The sequence below is a fragment of the Hippopotamus amphibius genome, chromosome 4 (assembly GCF_030028045.1).
Source record: "Hippopotamus amphibius kiboko isolate mHipAmp2 chromosome 4, mHipAmp2.hap2, whole genome shotgun sequence".
NCBI lineage: Eukaryota > Metazoa > Chordata > Mammalia > Artiodactyla > Hippopotamidae > Hippopotamus > Hippopotamus amphibius.
In genome coordinates this window covers 56,067,301-56,074,025 of record NC_080189.1, presented here as the reverse complement: position 1 = coordinate 56,074,025, position 6,725 = coordinate 56,067,301, and the positions used below count along the sequence as shown (strand labels likewise).

Below are 6,725 nucleotides of genomic sequence, written 5' to 3'. Positions count from 1 at the left end.
TCCTCCCTCCTTTACATCCAAACTGAACTGAAGCGTGAAAAGCTCTTTAAGTCCTCTTAGCTTACTGAGAAAGGAAACTAGCTGGCCATTTTTTATATTCCATGATATTAAAATAATTCATCTGAGCTGCGCTAATGACAATAAATCTCTCGTGCTGACAAGCTGCGGTCAATTATCCTTTCCACAGCCTTTTAAAGCAGAAGCACTAGGAAGCACGTCAGTGTTGGAAGCGTGTGGCTTGCTAATGCAAATGAAGCAGCCAATCAGCCCGAGCAGCATTCTCAACCGTGCACCACCAGGCTCCCCGCCCCCAGACAGCTCTCCTACGGGCCTGCAAGAGCTGGGGCACTTGCGCTCGAATTTACATGCACGGAGGAAGCGGTTTAAATGGAGTGGGGTGTTATTTATCCCTATAATGACTAGTTTAACAGCCACAATTAAGAAGGAAATTCTACAAGCCTGAGCTCCAGTTGCTTATTACTGCCACTGAAAGTCAATTAAAGTATCTAAGTAATTACAGGTATCGGGATCATCTGTCATCTGGCAAATCATATTAGAGGGAAGAAGCTCTTGGTTTGTTTGGAACGTGTGTGATCTAGTTCCCATCATGTTGGTTAATTTTCAGACAAGGGAGTGTGTGAGGGGGCTGCCCCCCGTGTCTGCAGATCTGGGAGAGCAACAGAAGCGTTCACTGGATTACCATCCAACCCCAGCAGCCGAGCAAAAGAGCAAGAGTCACCCGGGGGTAGGTGGGAGGTACCCACCCTGCCAGACAAGTCCCCCGAGGACATTGCTTTTCAACTCAGGAGCCTCTAGTGGTGCCTTGTTCCTTCTCGAGCTCCTACTATATACCACGTCCTTGTTCCTTTGCCCACTTCAAGGCCCAACAGCTCCCCCAGCTACCTCCCAGGACCTCCTTTAGTCATCTCAGTCAGCTCGCTATCTCATAAACATTATCATGATGATTTAAAGAACTTCTGTGCTTTTTCTCAGCCTGTTACTTACGATACATTCTTCCCCTCTCTTCTGTCTATCCAAACCCTCCTCACCCTTCAAGGCTCAGCCAGAGTTCTGACCCCTCCCTGATGCGGATCCAATACCAGACCTCTCCTTCTATGAGTGGCCTGTGATGTTCCAAATGTATCGCTCAGTGCTTCTCAGATTGTGAACACCTAGCAGGGGCTACATCTAAAGTTTCCGCTTCTGGCTGGGCATCTGGGATACATTTACACCCCCAATGTGGGAACCTCCTGATCCGTGATTTCTGTGGTTGCTGTAGTTTAGTCTCATGTTTGGCGCAATGTCTTAATCAGACCTAGCTGGCATTCTTTCATTTATTCACTCCCTCCTTCCTTCAGCAGCGTGTTTTGAATGGCTTACTTAGAGCAAGACCCCAGAACTGTGGCTTCTAAGTTTGGATCCAATGCTTTCTCTCTAAGCATAATGCCTTGATGGGAAACTGTGTTTGTTCACAACACCCTGCACAAATCAAGGAGTCTCTCAATGCTCATCATTCCTTTGCCGGCCAGCACTTGCTAGGAAATCATCATAAAAGCACGTATAAATATACAAAGAATGAGCTCTCTTCCCTGTGGTTCCACATGGCTCTCCGCAGAGCATTCTTAGTCCGAAACAGGAGACAAAGAGAGGAAAATATTTTCAAATGATCTTCCAAATGACTTCAGGACCTACAGCGAGTTCAAGTTTGGTTCAAGGGATGGGCAAAACTCAGGTCAGCCAGCTATGTTAGGGTCAGCCAGACACTGGGGTCGACTGGCCATGTTTGGGTTGAATCAAGAACATTTTGCTGTGCTTCACATCCCAAGACAGATATTGGAATTTTAACTTTTCTTTTGCAACCTCTTTATGCTTTGAAAATTCATCTTCCCAGAAGATCTCTTTTCTCATTCTCCCCTTCATGGCATGTCCTTTGGTAGCTCCTGTTCTGCACCTGTCGTGTTTAGACTTCCTATTTTCATTAGCATTTGCCCCCAACATATTGTTTGTGTAAAAAAATAAAAATATTCTGCATGAGTCCAAGGAAACTGACTAGGAGGAAACATGAAATCTGACCGACGGGAAAATCCACAAAATGTTTTCATTAAAGCTCTCACTATTTTCTGCAAGAAATATTGCCCATAACAAAGCCTTGGAAATAGTATGTTTTCAGGCATCAAATATAAAGGCAAGACTGACAAGTTCAATGACATCAGACCATATCAAAGGACTGCTGAAAACCCTTCAATGGCTCATGCTCTCTGATAGTAGCTGGCATATTACAGTGAAACTACTGTACCTGCGTCTAACACCCACACCACCAACACATAGAGCCTAAGTTCAGTACAGGCCAGGATTGTGCTGTGTGTCTCCCTAGTGTCTAGCACGGTGCCTGGCACACAGTATGCCCTCAGTAAATATTTGTACGGTGAATATTTGGTCACTATTTGCTTATATAAATACCATGTGCTAGGTGTGGAGGTTTTAAAATACTAAGATACACGGTTCTCAACTTTAAGAAGTTCAAACCCTGGCACTGTGATTCCCAAGCCTGAGTGAGCATCAGAATTGCTCAGGAAGCTCTAAAAGTACACATTTCCAGCCCTTACCCCCAGAGATTACAGTTCAGTAGGTCTGGGTAGGGGCCCAGAAGTCTATACTCTCAATAAGCTTCCAGGTACCTCTGACAATCAGCCAGATAGGAGAAACCTTAGACTCGTGGGTGGTAATAAAAGCCTTATGTTTTTACATCTCTTTTCCCACATATGAAGTGCTATCATATCCCTCACCTCACTTGACTCTTACTCTCTGAGTGGGTTAGAAACCCTGCAGTTTATGAATAAGGACATGAAGTCCAGAGAGTTCACATGGTTGGCAAAATCAGAGTCTGGATTTGAACCCAGGATTTCCATCTACAAGCTCAGAACTGTGTCCTTCTCACGAAGTCCGTTTTGAGAGTGATGACCCAGGTTAGCTCTGTTGGGTAAAGAGGTCATAGAGGTCATCATTAAATGAACAGTATGTTCAGGTCTCTCTCCTAGGTTCCTTGGGAGAGACAAAGTGAGAGGAAAATACTGCCTTCTTCACCTGCCTCCCCCACCCCTCCCTTCACCCTAGAGGATCACGCTGAGAAAAAGAATTGATTATGGAGACAGGCTTTCTCAGTGATGGCAAGTAATGAAGATTATTTCCTTAGAGGTATGTTTTACATAGAAAATAAAGAAATCAACTGAGAAAGTCAATCCTACTGGGTGGAATATACTTGGTTCACACTCCTACAAGGTCCCTCAATAGGGACCACATGGTGAACCAGGCAGCAAACCAGATGCAATCCTTTCCCTAAATGTGGCTCATGAACCCAGTCCTCTTGCTTCCCTCTGGATTGTTACCTAGACTACCTTGCTTCATTCTGCTATCTGTTGTGTGGTTGAGATAAGTCATTAAAGGGTTTATTTCACTATTGTCATATAATCCAACAAGACATTAGCAGTGCATTTGACAGCAGATAGACAAAAATTCCAGCTGCCTTTCTGGATTAGTAACACAGCAAGCTTCATTTTGCAAGGACAAGCTGTGAGAGAGCAGTGTCAGCAAAAGGTCCCTCCCTTTTCCATGCAGGTACGTGGCCCGAAGCTTTTCCCTGCCACTTCCCTGACAAGAAAAGGCCAGGGGTTCAATAGAGTGGATGCTGAGCTATCCCATCATTCAGGGACATGGGCCCTTCAGGCTGTGTCTGAGGGTGAAGCATGTAGAGGGCTTGTGCTGACCACAGAAAAAAGGGAGATGGGGTGGGGAGACAAGTCATTAGTAAAACAAGTAGAAACAAATGATCTCCTTTAAATTCTGCGTAGAAGTATTTCTGGGTGGAGGAGATTCTCATGAAGGTTTTTTGGTTTTCATCTCAGAGACAACTTTCTTTCATGGGCTGGCACCAAGTATTACCTGAGGAAGTTATAGAATGGAGATGGAAAAGGAAAAGGCTGACAATTTGGCTAGCCATTTATCAGAGCATAGATACTCAAGCAAAATAACTAGTGGCCCTTATTTCCTTATACTTAAAATTGGAAATTAACAACTCTGAAAGGGTAGTTGTGAAGAAGCTGGCATTCTGTGATGCTTCTTCCTTTAGCATCTCCTGGGTTGGGATTTTTTGGCCTAAGCATACTAAAATCAGGTCTCACTGGGTCGACTGAATTATAGGCACAAATATACAAGTTCAGGCCACCTTTTAATTAATCAGTTTGAGATGCTACATGCTTGATGGGATCCCTTCACCTTTTAAGCTGAGCTTTAGAGCCAGTGGTATGTTTATTTTGAACACAAGATATATAGCTACAGACTCTATTATTACATAGCCCAGAATTAGGTACCACTAGGACACGATCTCATCCTAGCAGCAGTAGCAAAGTTGGCCGGGGATCATCCTGGGGAGGTACAACTTGTCACTTCCCGATGGAGAGGAGGCCAGCTATAGCCCTGGCTGTGCCCACTTCCCGCTGGACATCGATGAAGGCAGAGGAACGGGGAGGGGGCAGGGAACGAGGGGGCTAAGTAGCCTCTGAGCCTGTATGGGGATGTGAAAAATCTGCGATTTGAACACTGAATCACACTTGCTCCAATACCAACAGTTTCTGTTCTTCTGTGGCTGATGTGATTGATGGGCACTTCTTCAGGAGCAGACGCTACATCCAGAAGCCTGGGTTATGTGAGTTTTATGTTAGTCTGGGATTGTCTATGAGCTCCAGTATTTTTATTGGGGAAAATTGCATTTCGAAATAAAACCAACAAAAACAAGGTCTCCTGCAACTTACCAGAACAGACTCCATGAGAGCAGGTCAAAGTGGTCGTGCAGATCCGAAAGAATGATTGTGGTGGCTGGCCTGCTCTCCACGGGAGCTGGCGAGGTAGCCATGTTCACTGCTTAGGCATTCGGACCAGTCCCTGAGGGCCTCCATTAGGACCTCTCAGAGTCCTTGTTAAGATCTTCAGTTACAGTCATTTGTGTTCCAAAAGAAGAGAACATAGAGACCTTAAATAAAATGTCTTGTGAGCTAGGTGATCCACATTTTGTGGGTTTTGCAATACTTGTGGTCATTGTAGTCTTGATATTAATCTTTGCTAGGAACTCACCACAAAAGCAAACATTCTTGTTATTCCTTGAGTGGAGTGCTTTTAGTCAGCTATGTTAAAGGCCTGGGCATTGCTTTAAAGAACTTTCTGCTGAAAAGCCTCAGCTGAGACATCCCTTGGCCTGGATTCTGCTGCTAAGCCTCATAGTCTGTGTAAGCACACAGATTAGTTATCTAAACAGGGGCCTGGACATATCGAACCCTTCTACAGTAATGCAAATGGATTACACAGTCTTTATAGCTTCAGTTTTAACTTGCTCATCTCTTCTTTTTAAGGAGAGGTAAGATATGCCTGTTGATGACATCATAGGTATTTTGAGTAGCTTCCTTGAAATTGTGTGGGGATGTTGTGATTGCATGCCTTTAAAGATATCTATTTAGTCCAGCAAGACAGCCTGTATCTTTCTGGTAAGAGGAAAAAGCAATGAATGTAATCTCTCTAATATTCTTAATATCTCTAATAGTCTTAATAGTAATGAACAAAGCTTAACCTGGGAAACTGAACAGCTAACTGGTGAAAGTATCTCCCAAAGAAATGGATAGCTGACAGGTTTCTGAGAAACAAATTTAATTAAAATGTTATTCTACTGCAAAATGAGTTAGAATTTCAGAATGTGTGAAAATGACATTGTCCTCTTAAATGATATTCTCTAGAGACAATCTTTTTTAAGATTTCACTAATTTGGATCAAGAGAAATTAATTTTCTAATATTTAAATTATGACAGTTAACTAAAATGACCTTAGTATGTTCTATTTTTATTAACATTATATTATTGTATATGCATTTTAATCTTGGATCCTCCAGGAAGAACTAACCTATTAATGACAGTTTTAAATGTAAAAGATATAATTCCCCATTTCTTTATTGTTGAAAATAAAAAGATATGTCCCTGCATTGGGGTATTGGTCAAGCAACCTACCAGACTAGTAAGAGTAGAATTTTTTTCAAAATATTCCTGCGAATTTTTGTTTGGGGGAATTAATTTGGGGAATTTTTGGAAATAGTCTGTAGTGATGTGGAACCAGGCCTGGTAGATAGAATGGGTTATAAAACTTTGTAATAACATTTTGGATGATTTATAACTATAATGAAGAGACAGATTTTCCTTTTGGCTCAGAGACTACTCTGCCAAAGAGAAATTTTGAAATTGTTTGGAGAAAGGGCAGCACCAGCAGAAGACACAATACATGTGTCCTCATGCATGACTGCCTTGAGGGGGCTCTCATTTGAACTTGAAGATTATGAGGTGTTTGCTTGCAAATCATCAGTTCAAGAACAGGATGGGAGAGGTTATGTTTATGTTTTAAAAATCTGATTATCAAAGGTGAGGTTTCTATTTTTAAGAAAATAAAACCACTTTTTTTTTTTTTTTGCAAATAATAGCAGAGTGAAATTATTCTAAGATCACATCTTAGGCAAAGAATTTTAAGCACTTTTTTTTCCAGATTAAAAAAAGAAAAAACTCTCCCACACCCGACATTCCTCTCTATGCCTAAGAGATTAATTTCTCACCACTTTGGGTGATAGCAGCGAAAGTCACTCTGGGGTTAATCAAAAATTTTAACGCAAGGGATATATGACATGAGAACACTGGTAT

General features: G+C 42.3%; 1 pseudogene; it reads left to right on the top strand.

Moving 5' to 3' along the window:
• Positions 1-607: 607 nt before the first annotated feature.
• Positions 608-5,684, top strand: LOC130851875 (magnesium transporter NIPA2-like; annotated as a pseudogene).
• The last annotated feature ends 1,041 nt before the right edge of the window (positions 5,685-6,725 follow it).